The 9,962-nt window shown below is 41.4% G+C and overlaps 1 non-coding gene across 1 annotated transcript; it reads right to left on the bottom strand.

The window, feature by feature from the left end:
• Positions 1 to 7,444: 7,444 nt before the first annotated feature.
• LOC112088816 lies at positions 7,445 to 7,551 on the bottom strand. The gene has a single exon (XR_002900742.1). It is a non-coding gene; the product is annotated as a small nucleolar RNA R71 (small nucleolar RNA).
• Between the last annotated feature and the right edge of the window lie 2,411 nt (positions 7,552 to 9,962).

Raw genomic sequence — 9,962 nt, 5'->3', positions numbered from 1 at the left:
TCATACTGACTTTAGCATGGTAAATGCCAGTAGATACGGCGGGTATAGTTTCAAAAACTTGTTTATGGCCATTTATCATTTTAGTGATAATTAAAAACTCTTTGTTCCCTTCATCCTGAGTTTCGATATGGAAACCATTCAATCTTATGTCTTTGAAACTCAATAGGTTTCTCTTAGAACTGGGTGAGTATAAGGCATCAGAGATGTCTAGATATGTGTCATTTGATAACAACACATTAGCTTGGCCATGGCCCTCTATTAGGCTCGAACTACCCGCTATAGTGCTAATGTTTGCGGTTTTGATTACTAAATTTATGAAGTAATTCTTGTCTTTTAGAATGGTGTGGCTCGATCCACTATCCACAATGATATTCATATTGTCTTGCATATCTTTATTAAACAAGAATTATAATTCAATAACATGCAAAAATGAGATGTAAATAAAATATTACTCCATAAATTAAAATGTAAAAGCAAAAGGTCTTAAAAATCCAAAGTAAAGACAATAAATCCCAAAAAACAAAAGATAAAAGTTTAAGGAGTAATGAAAAACAAATTCAGATTTTTGAGATCAATCAAGGAGGTCGGAGAGCTCATAATCCATGCCATCAATCTTATCATCCTTTGAGTCATCTTCATTGACTTGATGAACCAGGTTAGCCTCATGATTATCTTTCCCGAGCTCAGCAAGATATTTGGGAGTACGGCAGATCTTGACCCAATGATTAGTCATTCCGCATCTTGAGCAAGGAGTTGGTCTAGATGAACTGCCTGTTTGGGTCGGTTTGTTGATACCACGACCCTTACCCCGACCAAAACTGAGGTTAGGTCGGTTTTCTTGGTTCGGTCTACCGCGTCCTCTGCCGCGCAGTCCATATCCATTTCCACGTCCACGTCCACGATCTGAGGATCTGTTACGTTGGACGAAGTTGGACTCTTTTCTGGTTCCTTCTGGCAATGGGGCTGATCCTGGAGGCCGCATGGCACTGTTCCTCAACAGAAGCTGATTGTTCTTCTCAGCAAGCAGTAAGCAAGATATCAAATCCTCATAGGTGCTATGATTCATGGCACGGTATTGTTGTTGGAGAACAACATTGGGAGTGCCAAAGTAGAGAATGTTTTCTCTAGCATATCCTTATTAGTGACCTCCTCGCCACATAGTTTTATGAGTGCAACTATCCGAAAGAGTTCGGAATTGAATTCTTCGACGGATTTGAAATCTTTGAACCGTAGGTTCTTCCAGTCGAACTTGGCTTGGGGCAGTATGACCGTTTTCTGATGGTCATATCGCTTTTTCAGTGCCACCCAAAGTTCGAGTGGATCCTCAAGAGTGAGGTATTGTTGCTTGAGAGACTCAGCGAGGTGATGGCGGATAATAAATATCGCCGAGTACCGTTCTGTTTGAGTCGCGGTGTTGGGATCTTTGATGCATTCACCCAGACTTTTTGAGTTGAGGTAGATCTTGGTGTCAAGGGCCCATTTGAGGTAGTTATCTCCGGAGACAGTGAGTGCCTCATATTCGACCTTCTGAATGTTTGACATCTGAAACATATAATAATTTATGTTAAATAATCAATAGTATGAGACTATGATCATTGGAATAAGGGATTTAAGGTATTCTTGGGAAAACTTTCCATTTCAGGAAACTTGCTATTTTAGGAAACTTGCTATATAAGGGAACTCTAAAATCGAACCTTAGGGTTTATAACCTAGCCGGTTTACTAGTGTTTCCAAATTTAGCTCTAATAGATAAACTAATTTGAAATTAATTTTTTTTTTTTTAGATTGATTTTGGAAACTAATTTGAAATTAACCGATTAAGCTTAAACCGATCGGATTGATCGATTAAACAACAAAACCGGTTAAATTAGATTTAATTTTAGAAACCGGTTATTAGGGTTATTAATCGGTTAAGGGATTAAACTAAACGGATTTACTAGGGTTTAATTTTTATTAGGAAAAACCGATCGGTTTAAACTTAAACCCTATCGATTTAGGATTAGAATTTATCGGTTTATAAACGGTTTAGGTGGATCGATTGGTTTAGAGTTTAAGGGGTCGATTGGTTTAGGATTTAGGAGCTTGCATGGACCGGTTTTAGGGTTTTCAAGGATCGGATCTAAGATAAATAACCGATCGGTTTAGGATTTAAACCGATCGATCTCGGTTTAACGATAGACAAACCAAAACGATTTTAGATCTAGGGTTTTGCAAAGATTTAGGTTTCGGTTTGCAAGGAATTTTAGTGTTTGGTTTAGATGATGCTAGGACCGATCGGTATAGGGTTTGAACAAAGCATTAGGGTTTAGATAATACCTTTTCGCCAAATGGATTTCTGACCGGCTTATGATCTGGGAGCTAAAGACCACAGATATCTACTGGAAACTCCTGAGAATGATGGCCAGAAGGGAGGACGAACAGCTGCTACAATGGAGGAACCACCGCTTGGAAAGAATCACCCGCTAAGGTGGGACAGCGCCGATTGTTTTGAGTCTTGAGGGCGCGTCTGGTGTCGGATTGAGGAGCGGTTTTCACCACTAGATTCTTCTCTTCCAGGGCTTCAAAATGATATGTAGATCGCCTTCTAACTCCTTGTATTTTGAGAGATATGATCGTTTGAAGTTGAGCTTCGTGCTGATAACGTATTAAGGGAAAAACTCTTAACTTATTGTTTCCATAAGCAGTGTATATATACATTACATAACTAATGTATCAGAAACCCTAATGGGCCATGAGACATTAACCTGATGGTTAATAGGTCGGTTACTAGAAGTCCATTTGTTTATAACACATTATATTTTATCATGCATGTTTACACAAAAATTCTATTGGAGATACAAAGGACTGGATCACAATATTTTTTTTAAAACCTAGTATGTGCTGATGGACTAATTGTCCTTAGCCGTGGTTTGTGGGTTCTCTATAGAACAACAGGGTGCATTTAAAAACACAAAGATAGGGAATTGTAACATGAGACCATGTAACTTTTGACAGGTGATATATAGTTACCTGAAGATAACAAAAGGGGCTGGGAACTTATTTACCCAATGTGACTACAAAGGTCGCAAATGCACTTTTGTTGATGGTGGACAATTTCAGAACTCACCAGAAGTTGGAAATGTTGTGGTATATATATCGAGTGGATGTGGTGCACTGGTGCTGAACAAAAAAAAGCCAAGGGTAGATAAAGGGTACACTCATAAGATAAGCAAGATAGCATTTGTGGATGCGCTTTTGGAATCATTTCATCGGAAATGATATGGCGCATCTTCTAAATTGGGATCCACCAGAATGTGCATTATATATATTGTATGTGTATTGCCATGTTATTGTTGGGCTTGTTCTATTACATTATGCACAATAAAAAAGTTCATTGCCATTTTCATGACATGAATACTGAGTGATGAGCCTATGATAAGCATGACATAGTGTAACTGTAATGTATAATAATTAGATACTGAGAGATCCACACTGTAACGTCTCCGTCTCGTCATACGAACGATAAATGAAAGTAACGTCATTTAAAACCGATTTAGTTCTGCTTGAGTATATGTTTTCTAAAATGCATGTTCTATCTTTAGAATATTAGAGAAAGACCCTCGGATCTTTGTTCAAATGATATTTAGAGTGACATCTATAAAAAAAACCACATGTTTGAATGGATTTGAAAATCCGAATGTTTGGTATTAAGACCATCCACAGATCCACTAATCCCACTTCTCGCGCGGCTTTTTATGAATAGAGCACCTGAAAAACCACCATGAGACCAATGTGTCCTTCACGTTCCTGCACACGTACACAATCTTGCAAGGAGAGTCCTTGAGGGTCTCGTGCATCGCGTCCAGTGGCATGTGAGTCGAGAACAGCCTTGGAACTGATGAGTACTTGGTCAGGTCAGGACTCGAGCTTTCAATATATAAACCGAGCTCAAAGTATGGTACAATCCTCTGAGGATTATGAGATAGTAGAGGATGATGATCAGAGGAATGGTTCTTTGATCTCTCGAGGAGGGCGACTGTGAGGGCCTTGAGCCAAGTGGTGCCTGATTTGGGGTAGGAAGCAAGGATTATATCTGTGTCTTTCGGTTGAAAACCTCGCTGGAAATTAAGAACGCCTTGGAGACTGGTGTAGAAATACCAAAATCCTTGATACTTACAAATCTTCCTCCCTTGGAAATCTTCGTGTGAAGGAAGCGAAGAGATCAGACTCTTGGTTTCTTCGGTTATCTTGTCTCTTGCGATCGAGAGAGTGTCCTTCGGATCCATTTGTTGTGTTGGTTCTTTTTTTCGAAATAATTTTTTTTGTTGGTTCTTGTTACCAAAAGATGTGTTTAAGCTTCAAACGAAATCATAATAGATATAAGCCCAAAAACCAATCATTGCTGGTAATAAAGTCAAACCTATTTGCTAAGAAAAATTATTTAAATATGGATGGTTAGTTAGTAGGTTAGTTAATGTGTATTCGTAGAATCGATTTCATTATTTCCTTTTACGTGCATTACAGCTAATAATTTTGAATTTCACGTGATACATCAGTTTTATCTAATCTTTGATTTTAAAATTACAATAATTTTCATTAGATGTAATGATGCAGCGCATCTTAATTATTTATCTCTTCAAACTCTATTTTACCCTTAGCTCGGTTGGATTCTAATTATTGTTTTCGGTTTTTGCTCTTTACTTGGGCTTTAAGACTCTTTAGATTTATTTCCTTTTCGTATTTGGTTAGGGTTTTACATTGCTTTTACGCTATTATAAATAGCTTTCGTTATGTAGAAAGAACGGCAATTGTTATATTGAATTATTCAGAGCTTTTAAAGCATCTATCTCTCTTGTTTCTCGGATATTCTCTCGAATCAACGAGTTTCAAGCTTTTTCGCTGTTCGGTCATTCTCTGAATCAACGAACATCGAAATCGTTACGCTTACGCTGCGCCAGTTTTGGTAGCAGAGCTTCGACGTTCCTGTTGTTTTTCTTCGATACTCAGATGGCTCCTAAGCGCAACCCCCAAGCCGGCAACGTGAATCGCAACGAAGCACAACCAATGGATTGGAATGAACTTCGAGGCACCTTGTTGGCGATGCAGGAAAATATCCAGGCAACGATCACCACCTCCATCCAGGAGTTGACGGAGACTTTGATACGCCATCATGACCAGTCTCGACAGGGTTCAGATGCAGGTTCGGTGGATTCGGAGGAGAATCCTTTTGCGGAAGATCGGAGACGACACCGGCGTTATCAGGAGGAGGATCGGGTGCGGGATAGAGTGGATCGAAATTGGGAGTCCGGCTTTAAGGTGGAAATTCCCGAATTTCATGGCGGAACTCGTGGAGATGAATTATTAGACTGGCTTGTCGCTGTGGATGAAGCGATGTAGTTTAAGCAGGTTCCCGAGGACCGTAAGGTCGCGCTGGTGGCGACAAAAATTTCGTGGTCATGCTGCGTCGTGGTGGCTACAACTGAAGGCGACAAGGTCGCGCACAGGTCGTGATAAGATAAAGACGTGGGATAAGTTGCAGAAGCACTTGCGTCAAGCCTTCTTGCTGCAGAACTACGATCGTACCATGTACATGATGAGTGGAGATTTTGACTCATTCTAACTTGTGTTTACTGATTGTTTTAGGAGTTTTTGGAGTCTTTTCAGGAAGTTTCAGGTGACTTAGAGGCCTTATCAAAGGATTGGAGTGTTTAGGAGGCATTGGAGCAAAAGGAGATGAATTTGAGCAATAAGGAGCTATTTCACACGTTTTTGGAGAAATCATCCCCGGAGCACCTGCTCCCGGTTTGGACCCTTCGTGGAGCACCTGCTCCGGACGGGAGAAAAATAAGGAAAACGATTTTACCTAATCCTAAGTCGCGTGAGATGGAATAAAAAGCCCAGAGCCGCCTGTGTTTTGATTATCACGTTTTTCTACAGACTTTCTACGCTTTTCTTTTTACAATTTCTTGAACCATAGAGTTTTTACTTGTAAGCTTTTGGGAGAAGAAATCTGCTACACTTTGAGAAGAATTCTGAACCCTATTATCTCTTCTGCGATTTTAATTCATGAATTCCTTTCCATCTGTTTCTGTGTTTCTTTTCTCCATGTCTGAGTAGATCTCTTAGCTAGATTAAAGCGTTCAAAGGATTTCATGAGTTAAAGGATTAGATGCAAATAGGACTTGATATCTATTGTCTTCACCATTGTTAGACTTAATGCTTAGGTTGAATTGATCACTCAATCTGCGATTTTAGGTTAATCTATTCATCAAAAGTGTAATAGGTTGCTAGAATAAACATTGGTGAGCGATTTGTCCTTAGCCAACGACAGTTGAAGTTAAGGCAAATCGTGAACAGATCACACCTGCTAGCTAATGCTTGTCTGCAATTTTCTAGGTTCAAACGACAGTTTAGGATTGAGGTTGTTACACAAAGTTATCGAGATCACGACAGTGGATCGATAAGCTTTTCTGTTTGAGTTCGAGACTTGCATTACACTTGTGCCCTGAATAGTCATCTGGTTCTTATCTCTGAAATTCCTGCGAATTGCTTTGGTCTAGTGCTTGTTTTAATTCGAATTTAAATCGTTGTTTGCCATTCTGTTTACTTTTTAGTTTTCGTAACAAACCATCTTTCGTCTTAGCTTTAATTCAATCCTCGCAAAGTCATAGAGTAACACTGGTCCTCTGGATTTCGAATCCTTTATATTACAACTACATCACTGTTCTATTGCAGTAGAAACTAGGAGTACATCCAGTGTGAATCAAATTTTGGCGCCGTTGCCGGGGACCAATTCGTTACCTTTGATTTTTGGTTTGAAATTCAGACTAAGGCTTTACTAATTTTTCTCTCTTGTTCTCTTGTTTGCGTGTGTTTCAGGTGTATGTCAAACATATCCACAAGGAGCAACTGCACCGATCTTGTTTCCTTGTCGAACACCGATCTAGCAAGAGTCGAGCGAGAAAACAGACGTCAAAGGCCTATTCAAGCCAACATGGGCGATCAAGGCAACAATGGCAACATGGCTGTCGAGTTGCAACAGCTTCGACAGCAATTGGAGCAGCTGCAAAAGGCGCAGCAAGACAGGGAGCAGCCACAGCCTGCTATTGGAGACAAGGACCGTCCGCACGCTTACTATCACAACAGGGCTGCGATTGCTCCTCCAACCATTCAGAGGCAAGACTTTGAGATCAAACCTCAGCTGATCTCATTGGTGAAGCAGAACCTCTTTCATGGGCTTCCTGCTGAGATTCCGATGGACCACATCGAGAATTTTGAGGAGATTTGCAGCACGACTGGATCAAATGGGATACCAGCCGATTTCTTGAAGTGCAAGCTTTTTCCATTCTCACTTGCGGACAAAGCTTTGCGCTGGCTGAAGTCATTACCACCTGGGTCATTGACTACATGGGAAGAGTGCAGATCAGCATTTTTGGACCATTTCTACACTAAGGCCAAAACTGCAGCTCTGAAGAACAAGATCTCGTCGTTTAAACAACAACCTGGTGAAGCTTTCTGCGAAGCTTGGGAGAGGTACAAGGAGTACCGAAGAGAGTGCCCTCACCATGGGTTCTCTGATGAGTAGATTCTGTCAACCTTTTATGATGGTGTCAACTGGGATTACAGGAATGCTTTGAATGCATCTAGCAATGGCGATTTCATGACTAAGTCCAAAGAAGCTGCTTATGAGTTGATTGAGAACTTAGCTGCAAGCTCCAGCAACAAATCCCAAGAGTATGACAGGTCTAGCAAAGCAGTTCATAGTGTGGAGTTGAGCAAAATCGATGAGCTTACAGCAAAGGTGAATCTGCTGTTGAGAGAGAACCAGAGATCTGTGCATTTTGCTGATGAGGTTGGTGATGCACCTCTTGCTCAAGAGTTTGTAGATGCAGAGAATAATGATCAGATGGAGGTAAATTTCGTGAATGGACAAGGGTATGTGCAGAATCGCAGTTTCAACAACTTCAGAAGCCACCCGAATTTATCCTACAGAAGCAACAATGTTGAGAACCCTCAGGATCAGGTCTATCCGCAGCAAGGAGTGCAGAATCAGTCAGAATTTCAGAAGAACTTCTCCAGCAACTTCCAAGGAAAGCAGTTTATCACCAATCAGAATCGATTTCAAGGTGGAAATCAGCAGAAGTTGCCTTTCACAAGTCTACAGCCTTCTTCGAGTTCCTCAAATAACTCGCAGGATGAACTGAAAAACTTGATGCAACAACTGCTGGTTAATCAGCAAAAGTCTTCCATGGAGATTAATGCCAAAGTGGACACCATGTACAATGATTTGAATGGCAAGTATAAGGCTGTGTGGACTCATGTGAAGAAGCTGGATGTTCAGGTAGCTCAGACTGCAGAAGCTGTGAAGAGATCACCTGGAACTCTCCCTGGAAAAGGTGAAAATCCCAGGAATGAGTTTGTGAATGCTATTGAGCTTAAAAGTGGGAAGACTCTACATGCTGCACCAACAAGCTCTGTCTCAGAAAAGAGGAAGAAAAAGGACGTGGAGCACCTGCTCCAAGAAGAGGAACCAGCTCATGATGTAAAAAAGACGAAGGAGCACTCTTCCTCCATCGGAGCACCTGCTCCAAAATCTGGAGCACCTGCTCCAGACGTAGATTTGACGAGGGAGCACCCTGAGCCAACGAGGGAGCACCTGCTCCAGCCACCTGCCCCAGCAAACATTCCTGCAAGAGTTTACACGCTAAGGTACTTTACCCAGTTCCACCAAAGAAGTCTCGCAAGGACTTAGAGGATGCAAAGTGCAGGGAGATGCTGAAGGATTTGACTGTAAAACTCCCTCTAGCTGATGCTGTTCAGATGATACCAGCCCTTAAAAGATACATGAAGGGGTTAGTGTCTGGGAAAGCTGTTGAGGAAGAGAGTGTCATGATGGTTTCAAAGGAGTGCAGTGCTGTGCTTCAGAACAAAGTGCTGAAGAAGAGAAGTGATCCAGGAAGGTTTGTTCTCTCAGTTAGGATTGGGAATGTACTTTTTGCAAGGTCTCTCTGCGATCTAGGTTCAAGTGTGAATCTGATGCCTTACTCTGTAGCCAAGCGATTGGGTTACACCAGATTCAAACCGACGAAAATCTCGCTGGTATTTGCTGATAGATCAACCAAATTCCCTGTTGGTATACTTGAGGATCTGCATGTTCAGATAGGTGATACACTCATTCCAGCAGATTTTGTGGTTCTGGAGCTTGATGAAGAACCCAAGGATCCTTTGATATTGGGTCGATCCTTCTTATGCACAGCTGGTGCAATCATAGATGTGAAAGAAGGAGTGATAGATCTCCAGCTGGGAGATATGGTGGTGCGATTTGAGATGAATAAACTCTTCAAGAAACCAATGCTGGACGGACAGACATTTGTCATAGATGATGGTTCAGGCATTGCTAAAGAGGTTGCTGAAGAGGTTTTGGCCATTGATCCTCTCGAAGTTGCACTCACCAAAGCTGAAGGAGAACATGGGTATTTGAGTGAAGAAGCCGATGGGTTTGCAAAAATGCTGAATGCAAGCACGAGGATGCAAAGGCTGGTGGCGTACATGAGCTTAGAAGGCAAGGAGAGCTCACCTGCAGAAAAAGCCGACGGAGCACCTGCTCTGAATCCTGGAGCACCTGCTCCCGACGGCTTGATTGATGGACCTTGGAGCGAATTGAGAGCTCCGAAGCTTGAGCTCAAACCCCTTCCTGTGGGGCACGCGTACGCGTTTCTAGGACCCAATTGAACAATGTAGAGATTGCCTTGCTTCTTTGTGAAATTAGAAAGTATAGTAAAGCTATAGGATATTCACTAGATGACATTCCAGAGATTTCTCCTGATCTTTGCATGCATAGAATACATCTAGAAGATGAATCAATGACTTCTGTAGAACATCAGAGGAGGTTAAACCCGAATCTACAAGATGTTGTAAAGAAAGAGATAATGAAACTTCTAGAAGCTGGTGTGATCTATGCAATTTCAGATAGTAATTGGGTT

The sequence above is a fragment of the Eutrema salsugineum genome, unplaced genomic scaffold (assembly GCF_000478725.1).
Source record: "Eutrema salsugineum unplaced genomic scaffold, Eutsalg1_0 scaffold_136, whole genome shotgun sequence".
NCBI lineage: Eukaryota > Viridiplantae > Streptophyta > Magnoliopsida > Brassicales > Brassicaceae > Eutrema > Eutrema salsugineum.
This window is presented reverse-complemented; position numbering and strand designations above follow the sequence as displayed.